General features: G+C 40.1%; 1 long non-coding RNA gene across 2 annotated transcripts in view; it reads right to left on the bottom strand.

The window, feature by feature from the left end:
* Positions 1 to 8,195: 8,195 nt before the first annotated feature.
* The window catches only part of LOC127483821 (uncharacterized), a 136,735-nt gene continuing 123,450 nt past the window's right edge, over positions 8,196 to 21,480 (bottom strand). The window contains exon 6 of one of the 2 annotated variants that reach the window (XR_011380731.1): positions 8,196 to 8,330. This is a non-coding gene — a long non-coding RNA (uncharacterized lncRNA). Of the gene's footprint in view, positions 8,331 to 9,368; positions 9,504 to 21,480 lie in introns of those variants that run through there. The other variant, XR_011380732.1, reaches the window with a different exon arrangement.

The following is a 21,480-nucleotide window of genomic DNA, read 5'->3' as shown; positions in this document are numbered from 1 at the left end:
TTGAGCCCTAGCACTACACCTGATTCCAGCTACCTGCCAATGTGCTAATGCCTGCCCTAGACTTTCCAAACTTATTCAGCAAGTCTATATCTTTTAACTGGAAAATATGGATATGGTTTAAGTAGTTAGGTCTCTTCATCCACAAGGCAGATCTAAACTGAGTTCCTAGCTCCTGGCTTCAAACTGGCCCAGCCCTGGGTATATATCTAAAGGAAACCAGATCAGCATATCAAAGAGATTCTTATACTCCTGTGTTTATTCCAGCACTGTTCACAACATGAAGCTATGGAATCAACATACATGCATATCCATGAATGGATGGGTAAAATAAATGTGCCACATATGTACATATGTATACACACAAATACATACATACAGTAGGACAGTATTCATCCACAAAACAAAAATAAAATCCAGACATATGCAACAAAATGGATCAACTGCAGATTAAATTAAGTGAAATATGTCAGACATAAAAGCAAATACCTTATGTTCTCTCTCTCATTTTGCAGAAAAATAAATAGCTGATCTGAACTTAGAACAGTGATTATTGGAAGTTTGAAAGAATGGGTCAGAAGAGAGACAGAGGGAGGCTGGATAATGAGTAAAAAGGTGAAATAGGCTAATCCTCTGCCTGTGGCGCTGGCACAATGGATTCTAGTCCCGGTCGGGGCACCGGATTCTGTCCCGGTTGCCCCTCTTCCAGTCTAGCTCTCTGCTGTGGCCAGGGAGTGCAGTGGAGGATGGCCCAAGTGCTTGGGCCCTGCACCCGCATGGGAGACCAGGAGGAAGCACCTGGCTCCTGGCTTCAGATGAGCGTGGTGCACCAGCCGCAGCACCCCTCCAGAGTGGCCATTGGGGGGTGAACCAACGCAAAAAGGAAGACCTTTCTATCTCTCTCTCTCTCACTGTCCACTCTGCCTGTCAAAAAAAAAAAAAAAAAAGAAGAAGAAGAAGAAGAAGAAGAAGTTAACAAGCTATGTTGTTCCACAGCAGAGTGGAGTGACTGTAGTTCACAATATTTTATATACTGTTTAAAGAATTTCTCCTCTCAAGAACAAGAATTTTGAAATAACCCAATTGGCAGAAATAAAGAGAAAAGAATTAAACAGAATGAAGAAAATTTATGAGTAATATGATACCATTAAATGATCAAATATCTATATTATAAGTATTCCTTAAGGAAAAAAAAAGGAAAAAAATCATTCAGAACCTGTTAAATGAAATAATAGTTAAAAATTTCTCAGACCTTGAAGGAGACATGGGTATCCAGATACAATAGCTCAAGCAGTTTCAAGCAGACTAAATCCACAAAGGTTTTCTCCAAGGCACACTGTCATGAAACTGTCAAAAGTTAAAGACAAGGACAGAACCCTAAAGACAGTAAGAGAAAAGGGTCAAGTTACATATAAAGAAAAACCATAATATCAGACAGATCAATGGAAACCATACAGGCCAGCATGGGATGACATATTCGAAGTCTTAAAAGAAAAAAAAAATACTTCCAGCCAAGAATATTATATCCAGCAAAGCTATCCTTTAAAAGTGAAGTATAAATAAAGTATTTTCCAGTTAAGCAAAACCTGAGAGAATTTATCACCACCAGACCAGCCTTACAAGAAATTCTGAAGGACATCTCACAATAGAAGTAAACATCATGACAACACATGACAGCACCAAATTCACTAACACAGCAGGTAGAATCATTATCCAGTCAACAAATTGACAAGTCTTGGTACTTAGCTATCAATATTTACCTTGAATGTAAATGGATTACATTCACCAACTAAAATATTTAGGTTGGCTGAATAGATAAAAAACCACAACCCTACCATATGCTGCTTACAACAAATGCACTCCACAAAGATACACACAGAGTGAAAGTGAATTGTTGGAAAAGAGATATGCCAGGAAAATAGAAACCAAAAGTGAGCTGGTGTAGCTTTCCTTATATCAGATTAAACTGACTTTAAATCAAAAATGCCCCAAGTGGTGGAGTTGGAAGCATACCAGGGGATTCCAATTCAATCCCATCGAGGTGGCATGTACCAATGCCATCTCACTGTTCCAGGTGATCAGTTTCAGTTCACAGTTGGTCATGGTGAAGGGACTGGGAGTCAAAGGGAACACATAGACAAGTCTAGTACCTGCTAACGCTAACCGATGGAGTAAATAAAGGGGAGAGTGATCCAACATGGGAAGTGAGATACTCAGCAGACTCATAGAATGGCAGATGTCCTAAATAGCACTCTGGCCTCAGAATCAGCCCTAAAGGCATTCGGAGCTGGCTGAAAAGCTCATGAGAGTATTTCAGGCATGGAAAGCCAAGACACTCTGGCAAAAGATCTCTGCGAGTGAGATCCCAGTGGAAAGAACAGGTCATCAAAGAAGGAGGTACCTTTCTCTGAAGGGAGGAGAGAACCTCCACTTTGACTATGACCTTGTCTAAACAAGATAAGAGTCAGAGAACTCAGAGGGCTTCCATAGCCTTGGAAACTCATGACTGGAGCATAGGGAGATTACTGATGCCATAGACAGGAGTGTCAATTGGTAAAGCCAACAACAGGAGTCACTGTGCACTTACTCCTCATGTAGGATCTCTATCCTTAATGTGCTGTACATTGAGATTTAATGCTATAACGAGTACTCAAACAATATATTTCACTTTGTGTTTCTATGGGGGTGCAAACTGTTGAAATCCTTACTTAATGCATACTAAACTGATCCTCTGTAAAAAAAAAAAAAAAAAAAAAAAAGAAATTATCAATTCCCAACTTGACTCTCACTGGGATTAAACATGACAATAGGTCTGCAAAAAAAAAAAAAAATGTAAGAAGAGATAAAGAAGAACATTATTATATTTTGATAAAAAGCTCGATTCAGCAAGATGACATAGCAATCATAAATATATACAAACTCAGTACAAGAACATACAGATATATATAGAAAATACTTTTAGACATATAGGGAGAGATAAACTCCAATATGATAACAGTAGGTGTCCTGAAATCCCACTCTCATCGAAAGACAGATCATCCAGACAGAAAATCAACAAAAATACATCAGAGGGGCCGGTGCTGTGGCACAGTGGGTTAATCCTCCGCCTGCAGAGCCTGCATCTTATGTGGGGGTGAGTTCTAGTCCAGGTTGCTCCTCTTCCCATCCAGCTCTCTGCTATGGCCTGGGAAGGCAGTGGAGGATGGCTCAGGTCCTTGGGCCCCTGCACCAACATGGGAGACCAGGAGGAGGCTCCTGGCTCCTAGCTTTGGATCAGCATAGCTCCGGCTGTTGTGGCCATTTGGGAAGTGAACCAGCAGACAGAGGAACTCTCTCTCTGTCTCTCCCTCTGTCTGTAACTCTAGCTCTCAAATAAATAAAATCTTTAAAAAAATACATCAGAGATGAAACATACTAATGATCAAATGGACCAAACACACATTTATAGGACATTTCACCCAACGGCTACAGAATACATATTCTTCTCATTAGCACATGGAACCTTTTCTAGGACAGACCATATAATAGGCCATAAATCAAGTCTCAACAAATTTAAAAAGGTCCAAGTTCTTGGGCACCTGCACCCACGTGGGAGACCAGGAGAAAGCACCTGACTCCTGGCTTCAGGCCAGCACAGCGCCGGCCGTAGCAGCCATTTGGGGGGTGAACCAATGGAAGGAAGACCATTCTCTCTCTCTCTCTCTCTCACTGTCTAACTGTGCTTGTCGGAAAAAAAAAAAAAAAAAAAAAAAAAAAAAAAACAACTGTGAGATACAGCAAAAGCAGTATTATGAAAGAGATGTATAGCATTAAGTACTTATATTAAAATAAAGAAATCCCTCAAATTGAAGATCTAATTATGCATCTTGAAGACCTAGAAAAACAAGAACAAACCAAAGATCAGCAGGATGTGAGAAATAATGTGATATCAGAGTAGAAATAAATGAAATTAAAACTAAAAAAAAAAGTTGGTTTTTTGAGAAGTTAAACAAAATAGATAAACTTCTAGCTAGACTAAAAAAAGATGAAAAAGAGATATTACAACAGACACCACTGACATACAAAGGATCATAAGAAACTATTATGAAGAACTACATACTGGGGCTGGCACCGTGGCTCACTTGGTTAATCCTCCGCCTGTGGTGCCGACATCCCATATGGGCACCGGATTCTAGTGCCAGCTGCTCCTCTTCCAGTCCAGCTCTCTGCTGTGGCCCCGGAGGGCAGTGGAGGATGGCCCAAGTTCTTGGGCCCCTACTCCTGCGTGGCTTCGGACTGGCGTAGTTCCAGCTATGGCAGCCATTTGGGGGGGTGAACCAACGGAAGGAAGACGTTTCTCTCTGTCTCTCTCACAGTCCTTAACTCTACCTGTCAAATAAGAAAAATTAAAAAAAAGAACTATATACTAATAAACTAGAAAACCTCAAGGAAATGGATAAATTCCTGGATTCATATTACCTATCAAGATTAAATCAAGAGGACATAGACAACCTAAACAGACTCATAACAAGCAATGAGATGGAAGCACTAATCCAAAGTCTTCCATCAAGGAAAATTCCAGGACCTAATGGCTTTACAAATTCTACAAAACATTACAAGATAAAGTAACTCCAGTACTCTTGAAACTATTCAAAAAACTGAACAGGATTTAGCTCTGCCAAACTCTTTTAATGAGACCAGCATTACTCTGATACCAAAACCAAACAAAAACATGACATGGGGGCCAGTGCTGTAGTGCAATGGGCTAATCATCTGCCTGCAGTGCAGGCATCCATATGGGTGCTGGTTCGAGACCTGGCTGCTCCACTTCCAATCCAGCTCTCTGCTGTGGCCTGGGAAAGCAGTAGAGGATGGTCCAAGTGCTTGGGCCCCTGCACCCACATGGGAGACCTGGCTTGGCTTCAGATCAACAAATGAGACAATCAATAGAGTGAAGAGTCATCCAACAAAATGGGAAAAAAATATTTGCAAACCACCATCTGACAATGGATTAAAATCTGGAATATGTCAGCAGCTTAAAAAATTAAACAACATAAAAAATCATCTATTATTTTTCACTTTATGTTTCTGTGTGGGAGCAAACTGTTGAAATCCATACTTAATGTATACTAAGCTGATCTTCTGTATATTAAGATAATCGAAAATGAATCTTGATGTGAATGGAAGGGGAGGGGGAGTGGGAAAGGGGAGGGTTGTGGGTGGGAGGGACGGTATGGGGGGAAAGCCATTGTAATCCATAAGTCGTACTTTGGAAATTTATATTCGTTAAATAAAAGTTTAAAAAAAAAAAAAAATTAAACAACAAGAAAACAACCAATCCAATTGAGAAATGGGCAATGGACATCAACAGTTCTCAAAATAAGAAATACAAATGGCAAACATATATATGAAAAAATGCTCAACATCACTAGCCATCAGGGAAATGCAAGTCAGACCACAATGAGCTATCATCTCACCCACGTCAGAATGGCTAAAATCCAAAACACAGAGAGTAACAAGCAGTTAGCCAAAGTGGAACACTTACACACTGTTGGTGGAAATGTAAATTAGTGTACTGTGGAAAACAGTGTGGAGATTTCTTTAAAAAAGTAGAAATAGACTTGCCATATGATCCAGCAATCCCACTACTGGCTAAATACTCATAAGACTTGAAACATTGTATCAAATAGATACCTGCACCACCATTTCATAGCAGCACTGTTCACAAGAGCCAACATTTGGAATCAACCAAGATTTGCACCATCAGATGAATGGATAAAGAAAATGTGATACACATACACAATGGAATATTATTAAGCTATAAAAAAAGAATGAAAGTTTACCATTTGCAGTAAAATGTACACAACTGGAAGATATCATGTTGAGTGAAATAAGCTTAACACAGAAATACAAATACCATATGTGCTCCCTTATTTCTGGGAGCTAAAATTAAAAAAAAAAAAAAAGAAATGTGTGTGTCAGTATTGCTGCAAATGTAGTTTTATAAAACTTTGTCTTACACCTTTGCCAAACCAATTGTTAAGAATGTTATACTACTGGGGCCGGCACTGTAGCACAATGGGTTAAAGGCCTGGCCTGAAGCACTGGCATCCCATATGGACGCTGGTTCAAGACCCAGCTGCTCCTTTTCCAATCCAGCTCTCTGCTATGGCCTAAAATAGCAGAAGATGGCCCAAGTCCTTGGGCCCCTGCACGTACATGAGAGACCCGGAAGAAGCTCCTGGCTCCTGGATTCAGATAGGCGCAGCTCCGGCCATTGCGGCCAATTGAGGAGTGAACCATCAGATGGAAGACCTCTCTCTCTCTCTCTCTCTCTCTCTCTCTGCCTCTCCTCTCTCTGTGTAACTCTGACTTTCAAATAAATAAAATAAATCTTTAAAAAAAAAGAAAAAAAAAGAATGTTATACTTCTCTAGTTTTAGTGATCTGCGATTACTTTAAAATTTACAGTATATGAGTGAAATGATCATTTTTCCATTCAATTATTGTTTATAACCATTGTCTATATTCGAACTAAACTAGGGTCTTTTTGCTTTTTACTTGTTAAACTTCTTATGTTATTATATTCTTAAGTATTAAGCCTTCTTACTGTAATATAAATTTAAAATATTATATCAAAAACTAAAAAAAAAAAGAAAGAATTTGGAGATTTTCCAATGAGGAGACAGGGCACAGGAGTGTGTCAGTGGATAGCTATGTGCTCCCACTTTTATTTAGAGAGTACCAGCAAATCTACAAGCCAGCAGGCACATAGGCGAGGTTATACATCAATTGAAGTTATTTGGGAAAAGGAATTTGTTCTGGTGGCCTAAGATAGAGATTAGAACTCTATTGCAATTCTTCAGAGACAGGCCCATTTAGATGCATGTGCAAATTTACCAGTTCTGGAAAATATTCCAGGTACCACTTCAAGTCCATTAGACCCCTACTGCTCCCACTGCCACATTCCTTTGGGTGCAGGTGTGCCCATCCCTGGCCTGTTTTGGCAGAAACTGTGGCCATGCCTCTAATTTCAGGACAGTGTGCCCCCTGAGAGGCACTTATGCGGCATCTCTACAAAAGTGAAAAGAAAAGAGGGTAGAAGGGAGAGAGGGGGAGCGAGGGAAGAAAGGGATACCATTATATTCTCATAATTATATCTACAAATCACATTGAACCTGAAAAAACTAATTAAAATTATAGGTTTTTTTTTTTTTTTTGTTTTTTGTTTTTTGTTTTTTTTAGTAGGATGAGAGGGAAAAGGGAGCAGAAAGAGGGAGGGAGAGATGGAGGAAGGGAATATCATTATGTTCTTTGAATTGTATCTACAACTCTTATTAAATCTGTTAAAAACTAATAGATTTTTAAAGTAAAAAATAAAAAAAAATAAAGAATTCCAGTATTCCCCTATAAATAACAACAAAGTATTGAAGATTGGAACTGTTACCAGAGAAATTGCAGGGTTCTTGTCTTCGCGCAAGAAAGAATTCAGGCATGAGACAGAGAAGTGGAAAGTAAAAGTAGCAAAGTTTATTAGGGTAGGGACATCCACAAGAACTGATGGGCACCTCTCCAGACAGGACCTGAGTTAGAGTAGGACTGGGGGGGAGGTTAGTAGAGATAATACACCTGGCCAGACCAGGCTGGTGGCTCAGCAGAGAGGCAGAGGGCTGAGCGCGCCAGCCCGCTGAGGCAAGGTGCTTTTAAGGAGATGGGTCTTGCTTCCCCACCTCTGCTCCTCTTGGAACAAAGGGCTTTTTGGATGTAAATAGAAAAACTTCTCTCTTGAAGGTCTGAAACAAAGGGCTTTATGGATGCAAATGTTATCAGACAGGAGGAAGGGAGCAGGGTGTTTGAGATGCAGATACTGGGCTGCACCTGGGAGATTGTGGAAGATTTGTCAGGCAGAAGGGGTGGGGACCCCCATCTGGCAGGTTATCAGGTGGAAGGGGGCAGGGCAGGGCAGGATGTGAATACCGGGCTGCCCCTGAAACACCATTGGGATGACCTTGAGATGCAGCATATGCTGGACATAGATGTCTTCTCTTTGGGCCTTTATGTCACACACACATAAGCTCATAACTGACTTTCCTACCTAACATTCCCCCCTCAAGAGGTAATACTCAAAATTCTTCTTTGGGATTATGGATGGAGTTCCATTTTCTGTAACTTTTTCAAAGCTGGCATGTGGGTGTCGAGGGGGATTTGGGTATTTCCTCTTGCTATCTGTCTTATGGTGTGCAACAGTGGCCTTGGAAAGACTGTGCTGCTCGGTCCAGAGGGCTGCTCAGGTCGCCCAATGGAATGGGCTGGAAGCCTTGTCTGACCACCATTTGGAGTTTGACAGCTTTTAGTCTGTAAGAGACAAAATGAACAAGGGCGTTAAAAACACACGGTGCAAAGAGAAGCATCAAGATTACAGAAGTTATTGGGCCAAGGAGAGGAAATAGCCAGGATATCCATGACCAGATGTCAGGCCAGAAATCCCAGCCCTGCTTGGCCTGGTCCTGGAGCTGTTTGGCTTTGTCCAGGAAAAGTACGAATTTGGATTTGTACCTGTCTAGTCTGATTGACCCAGAGACAACATTCTTCCTGGAACATGGCACAGACACCCCCCAGAACAGCAGTTAGCATGTCCAATATTTCTTTCTTACATAACCTTTCGTGACTTCCACACACCCTCTTCAACTTACTTGAAACAGTCCATCATTTCCATTCCAGTCCAGAGTAAACTAGCCATCAGGATTCTTACAAACCATGTCCTTTCCTTATTTAAAAAGCTCTTTCCTTTTTAACCCTTCTTACCAACAACACTCTTCCCTTCTAAACCTTTTTTACCAAGCACACAATTCTATACTTGTGATGTTTTCCATAGAGCCTGGTTGGCTCTTTCTACCTTACCGGAAGACTGAGGTCTCCATGCAAAGTGAAGATGCCTTACAAATCCCTTGTGTGATCTAGAGCTCTGCTTAAGGCAATCAGTTCTGCTAACTGAGCAAAAGTTCCTGGAGGCAGAGTGAAGGGAGCAGCCGAGAGCCGCCCTAAAGGTGGCCTTGATAAGATAGAAAAACAGGAACTTCGACCCAGTACTTTTCCACTGACTATACTTCCTCACCGCTCAACGACCCCCCTCCCCTTGTCCAAGCTTAACAAAGAAACCGCAAGGCACATAGGGCACGTAGCCACCCGTTTCTCCTCCTCAACGACCCCCTCCCCTTGTAGTTGCCCAATGAACTCACGCCACCCTATGGTATGTTAATTTTGTGGTTTTGCCCCTTAAAAGCTGTGTGAGATAACTGCTCGGGGCTCCTCTCTTTCTCGCTGCTTGCGGCAGCAGAGGGCCCATTTGCGCAAATGAAATAAAACTGCCTCTTGCTTTTTACATCACCTGGTCTGGAGTCTGTTTCTGGGGTCGTCACAAAAGGGCACTGCTTTTGGGGTCCTTCAAGAGCACGCTTCAGTAACGTGCCATGCTGTAACTGTTGCATGCCCTGAGAAGCAGGTCCCGTCTGACAAAACTGTTTCTGTCTGTGAACCAAATTTCATCTGCGTTAGTCAGGGGGCTGTCTCTTGGGTCCCTTCTGCTGGCATAGATCAAGTCTATAGTCTCAGTACAGGAGTGGAGGGGACCACTTTCCCCTGGAACTGGCATTAAAGTAGCTGGGTTAGAGTAGAACAATGCTTTACTTTTACCTGAGGGTTTTCTAGAAGGAGGACCTGATATTTTAGTATTCTACTATCTGTGAGTCAGTGCTCTAATATAGAATTTATGTGATGTGGGGTATAAAGGGTGATATTTTGCCCCAATGTAATTCTAGATACTTCCTCTGTCAGCAAGGCAGCTGCTGATATCATCCTTAGGCAGTGGAGGCCATCCTTGTACAACCATGTCTAAGGTTTTAGAAAAGTAGCCTACAGGTTGCTTAACAGATCCCAGATCCCGAGTTGACACTCCTAAGGTGACTCCTTGCCTCCCAGTGAAGTACAGCTGGGAGAGTCTCTATGGGTTTGGCAGTCCTAGCACAGGGGCTTTAATCATAGCATCCTTTAGCTGAGCAAAGGCTGTGGTTTGCTCTTTTTCCCAGAGGAGGGGGCCTTGTTCTGGGCTGTCTTTTAGAGCCTGGTATAGAGGCCTTGCTACTTCTCCATATTTTGGAATCCATAACCTGCAATACCCAGTCAGTCCGAGGAATGCTCGGAGTTGCCTTAAAGTGGTAGGGGTGGGGATTTGCTGTATGGCCTGTATTCTCTCTGGGGCTAGTCTCCTCTCCCCAGGAGTGAGGATGAGCCCTAAATAGTTAACTTCCTGCCGGACTAGCTGTGCCTTTTTCTTGGATACTCGGTGAGGATTTATCCAAATAGGTGCAGGACTATCTGAGTTAGCTGTTACTAAAAGCCCTGTTTTTACGAACTGGCAGGGAGGGCTTTCTAAGCTTAATACTATTGGATAGACTTTTAAGGCCTGGCTGGGTGTGTGAGGCCCAGACCTATCCATGGGGTGCTGGAAGAGAATTGTAAGAGATGCAAATCTCCTTTAAGGGAGGCACCCTGTTGACTTGCATTACATGGCTAGACTAGGAGGAGATAGGAGGCTGATAGAAATAGGCAACTTATGTTTCACTGACCCTAGGCCATCCCCTCAATAGCAGTGGCTGGAGCTGGAAGCTAGGCAGAGCCAAAGGCTTTTTAGCTTGGGGCCACAAGGTCTGCAGTTCTGAACCAGGAGTCCTTTGACACCCAGGGCAGTTCCATGTCCAGTGGCCTTGCTCTTGGTAGAGCTGACAGAAGGCATTTGCTGTCATGACAGCTGCTTGCCCAATGTCCTGGCTCCTTATATCAGGTGCCGTTTGGGGTGCACCGGCCTTGCTGGTTCTCCTTGACGGCGTATCACCGTGCAGAACAGTCATTGATTGGCCTATTGCCTATCATTACATCGCTCCTGCTGCTTGCTTGCTCCTCATTCTCCTGGTCTCTAATAAAGTAGACCATGGAGGCAGCCTCTATGATGTCAGTTAAGGGGGTGCTCAACCCAACCCCAATTTTGAAATCTTTTTAATATCAGGGTGAGCTAGAAAAACTATGGTCATGGGCCAATTCTGACACTTAGTATTTTCCTGTGAGTTAAGACCGTGCCCGTGAGAACTATGACCTTTTAGGTGAGATCAACTGTGGTGACCTGCTTTCATACTTTGAGGTCATCAGTGCAATTTCCTATCTACCCCTCAGTTCGGTTTAAAAGGGGAGTTCTGCCCTTTACCGTGTACACCGAAAAATCGATCTAGCTGTCACATTATTTCATAGTTTAACCTCTTATTCTGGCTATGCTGTTTGGTCCTCTATACTGTGGCCAGGCATTATTACAGAAAAGGTCAGTCATCCCTTACATAAGGTCTGGGGATCAAACCGTACATCACAGTGGAGAGTCCTGCAAAACAGTAGTAACTTCCCTTCTGGAAGAGAAAAGAGAAGTGAGGCAGTGACTTGGGTCTCTAGCCTGACTTCCTGGGCTTTCAGATTTAACTGGCAGTTTAACCAGTGCTTACTGCATAGCCTGACTTAGAGGAGAAGTTGTGGCAGACGTCTCTGCCATCCTTTGGCTTCCAGATATTTACCGTGTAGCCAGTGGGTTATGGGCTTGGGTTTCCGGGTTTAACTAGTATTACCGTGTAACCTGCAAACACTCTTGGGGTTCCTGGAACCCAGTAATCTGATATCTGCCGCATAACCTTCTCAAAACGTCTCTAAATCTCTCCCTTTTGGGATCCTGTTCTCAGTACTATCCCTTAGTCAGACTTGGCCTGATGGCCTCTGGCTATTTTAATGTTAATTTGGCTAAGCCAGTCAGCCCCTCTTCTGAAACAACAGAATCCGGGCCTGCAAAACTGCTTGGACAATACTAAAGCGCTCTTTACATTTGGAAGGGTGTGGCCCAATAGCAAAGTCTATGGATGGCTCCCTGTCCAGACCTATGCCTAGGGGGAACAGGGGAGGGCCGCGAGTAAAGACAGAAGTGCAGCAGGGAGAGGTAGCCAGCTCTCCGTCCTGGTGCCAACCGGGCCCTGGTCAGACACCAGAAGGAGGGAGGGCACATGCTTCCCACTGCCCTTGCTGTCCTACAATTCAACGCGCAGAGCAAGCCAGACCTGACACAAAAACCCGCAGGGGAATGAGGTCAACTTTGAAGCTGCGTCCCATTAACAGCACGTAAGGAACCAGACCCTTGGTAGGCACAATATAAGCTAGCAAAACCTCTATAATGCAACAAAGAAGTTCAAACTACCTAGAATAATCAAAACAGCCATGAAGGTGAGATCTAAATCCACACTGCTCGAATACTTCAACTAAAACCAGATCAATCAGGACTACTGCAATCACTCAGTCAATTAAAACAGATAGCTAACTTTAGCTCCTTTCCAGATTCAATCCTCAGACAATCAAAGCTTAGCAATAGTAACAGCGCACAAAAACTTGAAGGCGCACCAGAGCTACCATAGTTGCCAAGACTGAACCAGGTTGGAAAGGGTTAACTGGTAACAGCTTTTTCTTAGGTTGAGAGACCTGTGAAATTCCCTCTCCCTTTCTCCTGGCCAACTAAAGGAATGAAGATGAGGAGAGCAAAGAGTTCTGGGAGGGAGATGGACAGGACAAGTTGTGAGCGACTGCCCTCACCTTCCCTTATGAATCTCAGCTGGAGGAGAGCATAGGGAAAGGCCCTGGTATCTGGGGCTAAGTGGGGTTTGAAATCTCCTATCGCTCAAGATTGCCCACTACCTAGTTGTCCGAGTTTTCCTGGAGGGCCAATATTAGCCTCGACCAAAGCTAAGCCCTGCTCGCGTAGCAGTAGGCAGCATGACCAGGCTTTCCGGCCACCGGAAAGCCAAAGCGAGCTCAGGGAGTCTCCAGGCTCTCAGTCAACTGCCCTTCCTAATCGCCCTCCCGTTCCTTACAATCCCTCTGGAGTTTCAACCGTAGCCACGTTCTCGGAGAGCTGTGGGGTGCCAGACACTCAAGGGTCACTTACAGATCTGGTCCCGCTTGAGGGAAGGAATACTGACCTCCAATGTCTTCTCAAAATCCCTTCGTGGTTACCAGAACTAGTAGGCTCCACAAAGTAAAGATAAAGAAATGGAAAGCCCAATTTTTAAAAATAATTTGAAAATAAATTTGATAACAATATTTGTTCATACTCCATTTTGATTTAACAGCCTGAAAAATATCATCTCCTTTAATTTCATCCACATTATTTCTTTTCTTGGTCAGCATTCTGATGCGATTGTGTGAGCAAATTTTAGTTGGAGAAATAATTTTTTCTTATGTACATACTCTTCCCCACATCAACTTAAAAATCAATGGTATTTGAGTGATTTCACTGATTTCTGTAAGCAATGAGGGTTGGTAATTTTAACACATTTCACACTTTAATATAAATGATAAAATTAGATGCTATGGGAAATAACTTCATAAGAATATTAACAGATTAAATCAAAACTACATCTTCATTTTTTTATATTTGCAATTGGTAAAAATAAATGGGCCAGTGAATTGCTGTATTCTCCTATTATATACCTTAAAGCAGCAGCACATTATCATCAGATTGATTTTGCCTGCGGTAATTATGTTAAAATGGTCTTATGAGATACAAACAGGGATGATTTTCTTCTTCAAACAACGTCTGTGTCAAAAATATTTTGTAACCTTGAGAAAAGACATCACTTTATAAATCCATGAAAAATATATTAAAATTGAGAATTTTTATATTATGTTATGACAGCTTAGTAAAATTAGTAAAATTTAACTTTACCTGAAAATATTCTGAAGTCATAAATTTTGAAAATGTTTAATAATATATCTCAAGAGATACACATTACTGTATTTTACATTGGTGGTTATTAAAAATGATTTTAGAAGCTTACTTCAAATTATATTTCAAACAATCTGTTTCAGAATACAGCTGATTATGAAAACCATACATACCAAATGCAAATTTCTAATTTTCATACTCAGCAGTATTTGGTGTATACTTAATTTTTTTTTCAAAAACCTTATAATTAGATTTCCTATGTGCTAGGTAGTGTGTTAGGTAATTAATAGGATAAACTTTATTTCACTTAATCTTTGCAATAGATTGTAAATTATAAACTTTTATTTCTAGTCAGTTTAACTGCTTACATAAAGTCTAATAACTTGTTACATAATTTGAAATGCTTTCTATGATAATCAAGTAATTTTTAAGAAACTTTATATTTTATTTGTTTATTACAAATGAAACACATACAAAGAATAATATCATTTACCCTGTATAAAGGGTATTTCTGTAAAATAAGTTTCTAGAAATAAAATCTAAATACTTAAGCCTAGGGTTGTTATTTAGTTTCATAACTTTTGTGGCAAAACTTTTTCAAATGCATTGTTTGTTCTTTTACATTCTTAATACATACTGAATAAATATGTACATTGTTTGGATGCTTCAACAACCTCAACATGATCATCAGATTTGCGAGCAGAAGGAGGACAGTTGTACATTAAAGGATTTTGAAGATGTTTGGTATAGATAAGGAAACAAAGATAAAATAAAGAGTTGGAGGAAATGTAATCATACCCCGTCTCTCACGGTTGCCTCTGAAAACTCCTCCCATTGTTGGTAACCCTGAACCTGTGCTACCTTCAAGTATCCAACAAGGCTGCTAACTGCATCCCTACACACCTGTAGCCCATTATTACACCTTTATAATAAAATGACCATGGCTGACCCTCCCACTCCTATTGTGTACCTGATACAATAATACTTCTGAGGTTTCCTGAAAAGGTCAGAAATCAGATTGTCCCCAAACTTCTAAAAGTCACCACTCTTTCCTGAAAAACTTATCGCCAAAACACCACCCTCATGTCTTTGGACCACATAAAAGAGATGACCCTGCATCCTCTCCTGAGTGTGTATTTTCATTTTGCTATTAAATTTGATTCCTCTGTTGACCTTTATTTATTTCTTGTCCTCCAATTATTTCGTGTAATAAAGATAAGAAGCTAGGCTGCTTTACCTCAGTCTGGTGGAAATTGGACTATTATGCTTACTTAAAAAATAACATTTTTGCTTCCAGTTTTAGATGATACAATGGTTTCTGCTTTTTGTTGTCAGCTTCTGCTTTTTGTTCTTTCCAGCTGGGATACTTTGTTTTCATGTACTTATCTGCCTTGGAACTTTCCATATACAGAAATATTTCATCATTTTAAGTGGTATTTGGTGTATGAATTAACTATCTCTGCATCATTGTCTAAGCATACTTTAAACAAAATATCTCCAGTTTAAAGTATTCATCTCAGCACAAAGTCCTTTTTATATTCTCTTTACCTGATCATTTAATTATTCATTCATGAATACTTAATGAGGGCCAGCGCCGTGGCTCACTAGGCTAATCCTCCGCCTGCAGCGCTGGCACCCCGGGTTCTAGTCCCAGTTGGGGCACCAGTTCTAGTCTCGGTTACTCCTCTTTCAATCCAGCTCTCTGCTGTGGCTCAGGAGGGCAGAGGAGGATGGCCCAAGTGCTTGGGTCCCTGCACTCGCATGGGAGACTGGGAGGAAGCACCTGGCTCCTACTTCAGATCGGTGCAGTGCCGGCCATAACGGCCATTAGGGGAGTGAACCAACGGAAGGAAGACCTTTCTCTCTGTCTTTCTCTGTCTCTCTCTCACTGTCTAACTCTGCTTGGAGAAAAAAAATACTTAATGAGTAAATACAAAGTGACAGGAACATTTCCAAGTACTAAGTAAATAAAATAGGCATTGGTCAGTGTGCTTACGCAATCACATTCTATTAGAATATACAGGTAAAAATATTTTTACAAAACTAAAATCATATTTGATAGTGACAAATAATATGGAGAAAAATATTAAAGAGAGAAGCAGAGAATTCTGGGAGGATATGGGTATGCAGTTTTAGATAGGGTGATCAGAGGACCACGTCTAAGTAAATAGTTAAATGAGGTATAAGGGAATTAACTTGTTTGTCATTCAACCCATCCTTCAGTGCTCCCATATTTTGCTTGTATTATAGGCATTCTTTTCTAACCCAGCAGCATCTAACTAGGTATGAATAATGAAAAGCAGCAATGGAGAATGACTACCCCTCAGCCCTCCACAGCTTTCTCTTAGGCACTTCCTCCAGCAACTGGCTTTCCCTCTACTGATTACCCCTCATTAGTTGGACTAACTGTTGTTCTACTTTTTTCTATTTGACCCAAAACATTAGGATCTTATAACACTGCCTCCTTCCTGTGTCACTCCAGCATAGGGCTAGATGGTTTCCTAAATCCACAGACATTTAGTGTTCTCATCACCTGTATAAACAATTCCAAGTGTTCACTCCATATAAAAATTATTTTAAATATCTATTGAAACACCTAAAGACATTTATGAATATTTGGGTCCTGATTCCTATGGAAAGTAACAGCATAAGACTCATGGCCTTCTAGGTAAAGATAGACCATCCTGAACAAGGAAACACCAAATCTAACAATATGGGGAGAGCTTCCCAGTGTTCAAGACTCAGCAAAGAAGACATAGTGGCTGCCACTGAGAGAAGACATGAGTGCAGAAAAGGTTAAGTGAAGGTCAGAGAAAAGAGGGGAATGAGGATGAAGCAAATCGTCTAGAGTATGGCAGACCATATTCAGGACTTTTGCTTTTACTCTAAGAGGTAGGAATATTTTTTACATGATGAGTGAAATGATCTAATTTTTAATGTAATGAAACTATTCCTCCCTGGAAAGAATAGCAGAAGAAGTAGACAAGTTAAAAAATAATGAACTTTTTTATGATAAATGGTTGTGGCAGGAAAATAGCTTAGGTGGTTGAAGAAGTGATCAAATCATGGCTGCACTTTAAGCTCACAGAACTTGACAATAAACTGCATTTGCTAAATATAAAGGATATGTTACATTTCAAAAGTATACTATATATTTATTGGAGATGTAGGATATATGATAAGTTATATGAATATGAAATCAAGTGGAGGCTGGCGCCACGGCTCAATAGGCTAATCCTCTGCCTTGCGGCGCCGGCAGACTGGGTTCTAGTCCCAGTCGGGGTGCCGGATTCTGTCCCACTTGCCCCTCTTCCAGGCCAGCTCTCTGCTATGGCCTGGGAGTGCAGTGGAGGATGGCCCAAGTGCTCGGTCCCTGCACCCGCATGGGAGACCAGGAGAGGCACCTGGCTCCTGGCTTCGGGTCAGCACGGTGCACCGGCTGCAGCGGCCATTTGGCGGGTGAACCAACGGCAAAAGGAAGACCTTTCTCTCTGTCTCTCTCCTCTCTCTCACTGTCCACTCCGCCTGTCAAAAAAAAAAAAAAAAAAAAAAAAAAAAAAAAAAAAAAAAGGAAAGCTAGTGGAGAGCTCTAATCAACAGATGTAAATTTAAAAATTATTACATATATTAGCATACTTCCAAAAATTTCATGTAAATTGAATTAAAAGAAAAATATTGATGTCTTTTTTTTTGAAATTCAAGCACGTTTTTTCATAATACAGATTTTTCATGAACTTTTGAAAACACCTTGTATGCATGGATCTGAGGATTGTTTGGCATCCAAATAAGCTTAGCTTTTAATTCCATGTTTCCACAAACTTTTTGAAGTACCCTCTGAAATAGAATTTTAAAATCTGTGAGTCTTAATGACACTATGATTTAAGTTTTTCCATTGTATATCTGTAGTGTTTGTAGTTAACTGAGCTTCTCAGTCAGTAAGAAATATATAATACATGTATTATATATTTACATTATAACATAATTTACATTATATTACATATCATTAACATAAATAATTAAAATAATTAACATAAAAATAAATCATTGACATTATAATATAATTTGCATTATATAATGCATATTATTAACATAGAAAAGTTTTAATTGCCTTCAAACAAAACAATAGAACCTTATTTTTTTAATTTTTAAAATTATTTTATTTCACAAATAGAGATCTTCCATTGTTGGTTCATTCCTTAAATCCCCATAATGGTCATGGCTTGTCCAGGCTGATCCAGGGATTCAACTGAGGTCTCCCATGTGGGTGACAGAAAAACAATTACTCAAGTCATCACCACTGCCCCTCAATGTCTGCATTAGCCAGGAATCAAGCTAAAAATGTCTTTCTTAAGAATCATATATTTAAATATGTTTGCAATGGGGCCAGTGTTGTAGCACCATGGGTCAATCCACTGCTTTCAATGCCAGCATCCCATGTAAGTACTGGTTTGAGTGCAGGATGCTCCACTTCCATTCCAGGTTCCTGATTATGTGCCTGGGAAATCAGGAGAAGATGGTTCAAGTGCGTGGGCCCCTGCCACCCCTGTGGGAGATCCAGATGGAGTTCCTGGCTCCTGGCTTCAGTCTGGGGAGTGAATCAGCAGATGGAAGAGTCTCTCTCTCTCTCTCTCTCTCTGTGTGTTTGTGTGTGTGCGTGTGTTTGTCTGTGTGTGTGTTTACTCTGCCTTTCAAATAAATAAATCTTTAAAAAGTATGTTTATAGCATAGTCTCAGTAAGTAATTACAAATTTATTCCAAGTATTCTTGAAATTTTTAAAAAGAAATTATTTGTATCATTTAAGTCTGCTGTAAATCTAGCTCATACAAAGCCGAGGCATTATAAGATACTTGTGGTGGGGACCGGCACTGTGGCACAATAGTTTAATCCTCCATCTGCAGTGTCGGCATCCCATATGGGCACCAGTTCTAGCCCCGGCTGCTCCTCTTCCAATCCAGCTCTCTGCTGTGGCCTGGGAAAGCAGTAGAAGATGGCCCAAGTCCTTGGGCCCTGCACCCACATGAGAGACCAGGAAGAAGCACGTGGCTCCTGGCTCCGGATTGGCACAGATCGGCACAGTTCCAGCCGTTGTGGCCAATTGCAGAGTGAACCAATAGATGGAAGACCTTTCTGTTTATCCCTCTCACAGTCTGTAACTCTACCTCTCAAATGAATAAATAAAATTAAATGAAAAGATACTTGTGGTGTCTAACAGAACCCCTGGACAGTGCTACTGGGCAGCAACGCAGTCTGGGCTCCTCTTTGTCTCTTGCCTCAGAGTCTCTGTAAGTGTCTGATTTATTTTTCCCTAACATTGCAGGCCAGATTTTTTCACATGGCAGAGATGTATTTGCCAACAACTTTCTATCTTTATACCTTATGGATTCTGTGCTTCACAGAAAATACAGTTCTCAAAAAAAAAGGGGGGGGGGAGTGCCAGAAAAAAATGTATAATTAGCACAGGTTTCAAAGTCAATTTAACAGTATCTCAAGGAAATGTATCTTTATTGCTTCATTCTTTGTCTAAATATATATTCAACATGAAATTATTTCTCATTTTAATCATATGATAAAATGACAGTTTTCTTAGTTTTCTTTTTATCTAATTTTTAAATAATTCTTTGTGCTTTATACTAAACCTCACAAAGAAACTTAAAATTGATGTAAGTCTCTATTTGAAGTATTTTTCATCAGTATATAATAAGAGCAGGTAGCATCAATGACATTTAGAAGATACATATCCACTTTTCAAGAGGATTTATCTCTAAATGCTCTATGTCACATTTTAGGATTGTTTGCATGAATACAGAAACAAAATGACCTTGAAGATATGGATCATGCTGAAGTTACTAGAGTAGGATGAGGATGAATTATTCAATACTGCATGTGAAAATAGACTGTAAAATAGGAAAGCAATCCATTTCTGCCATTCATTTACTTAACAGGCATTGATTGAGTTGTCTTTTTGTTCAGAGGAGAGCTCGTCTGGACAAAGAGGAAATCAACTGAAACAGAAAATTTGTGTAATTCTAAATATTACAAAGAAAATAAGATGTTAAGTTTATTAATCAATATAATATATCCAGAATCAGTTCCAACACTGTAACCATATAATCCAATTCCATCATCCATCAGGACAGCTAATACAGAAAGCAAACTTGACCTTCCTCCCACTCTTGCCTTGCTGGCTATGCTCCACACAGAATTCAGAACCGTCGTTTGAAATAGAAATTAGATCAAGAGATCAAGCCACTCTTGCGCTCTCAGCCCTCTGATATTTTTCTTCACCCTTAAAGTAAAACACTGGTCATCTAGGCATACACCATCTGGTCCCAGCTTACTCTCAGAATCATCCCCAATTCTCTTATCACTCTCTCTCACTTACTCTGATCCTTCACTTGGCTGTTTGCTACCTATGACTATATGAACCACATGTTGTTTATCACATGAAGACAGGCTTGAAATTCTCTTCCTCATCATATCCACATGAGTCTCTGTTCATTGCCAGCTTTCCAGAGAGCTCATTCTAGATCATCACACTGTGTCACTTGCTATTTTAATTATCTTCATAACATTTACCACTAACTGGGGATATTGGATATATTAATTTGTTCAATATTTTCCTCCACAAATTATATGTAAGTTCCTTTGGAGGGGATATTTTGCCTGTTTGTTGACATAAGCATACATGGCATGCAGATGGTATTCAGTAAATTCTTTAATTTATTACTGTATTAATTGCATGCACACATACTGTCATGTAAACGGGTGGGAATCTAGCTACACCACTTGCTAGCTCTGACACCTCAGGCAAGTAAACCTTGAGTAGCAAAATGATTACAACAATAATAATAGCTTACTTCATATCAAAGTACTTATCACATTGCCTGGCACATTTAAATAGCTATTTTTAAGTTTGCTTATAGTATTTTAGTTTTAATCATATGTTCTGCACATTTCGAAACTGTGTTGTTGCATTCATGTAAGGTAAAATGTATATATGCTTGTTATCATTATTGGGTATCTGGCAGTAAAAATGGGATTTTAAGAAAAGGCAAAAGTCTTTATTACACTTAAATATTTACATGTGAAGTTATCACAAAATAACTATTTTCCCAAATAGATTTATTATTTTCTTAAAAGTAATTATTCAAATCCTCACTAAATTGTAGTACAAGTCAAAAATAGCTTCTTTATAGTTTCAGTTTTACTTCAATTTGATTTTTTATACTTCTCTCCAATTACATAAATCTTCTGTAATCTTTTATTTTCAAAGATAAGAGAAATAAATATACTATGTATGATATCCTTTAAAAAAAGTTGTTGTTCTTTGGAATAATATTAACCATGGATGTCAAAGATCTCCGATGAAAATTACAAAATATTAAAGAAATAGAAGACACACGTAAGAATGAAAAAATCTTGTATGTGCATAGATTAGAAGAATCAACATCCTCAAAATGCACATACTACTGAAAACAAGTTACAGATTCAACGCGATACCAATCAACATACTAGGGACATAGGTTTCAGAAAAAATTGTATCTCCACACATAGAAGTATGAAGCAAAACCCCTACCTTAGACTTTACACAAAAATCCACTCAAAACGGATCAAAGGCCTAAATCTATGACCCAATACCATCAAATTATTAAAGAACAGTGGGGAAACTCTGCAAGACATTGGCATAGACAAAGACTTCTTGC

The sequence above is a fragment of the Oryctolagus cuniculus genome, chromosome 12, assembly GCF_964237555.1.
Source record: "Oryctolagus cuniculus chromosome 12, mOryCun1.1, whole genome shotgun sequence".
NCBI classification, from domain to species: domain Eukaryota; kingdom Metazoa; phylum Chordata; class Mammalia; order Lagomorpha; family Leporidae; genus Oryctolagus; species Oryctolagus cuniculus.
This window is presented reverse-complemented; position numbering and strand designations above follow the sequence as displayed.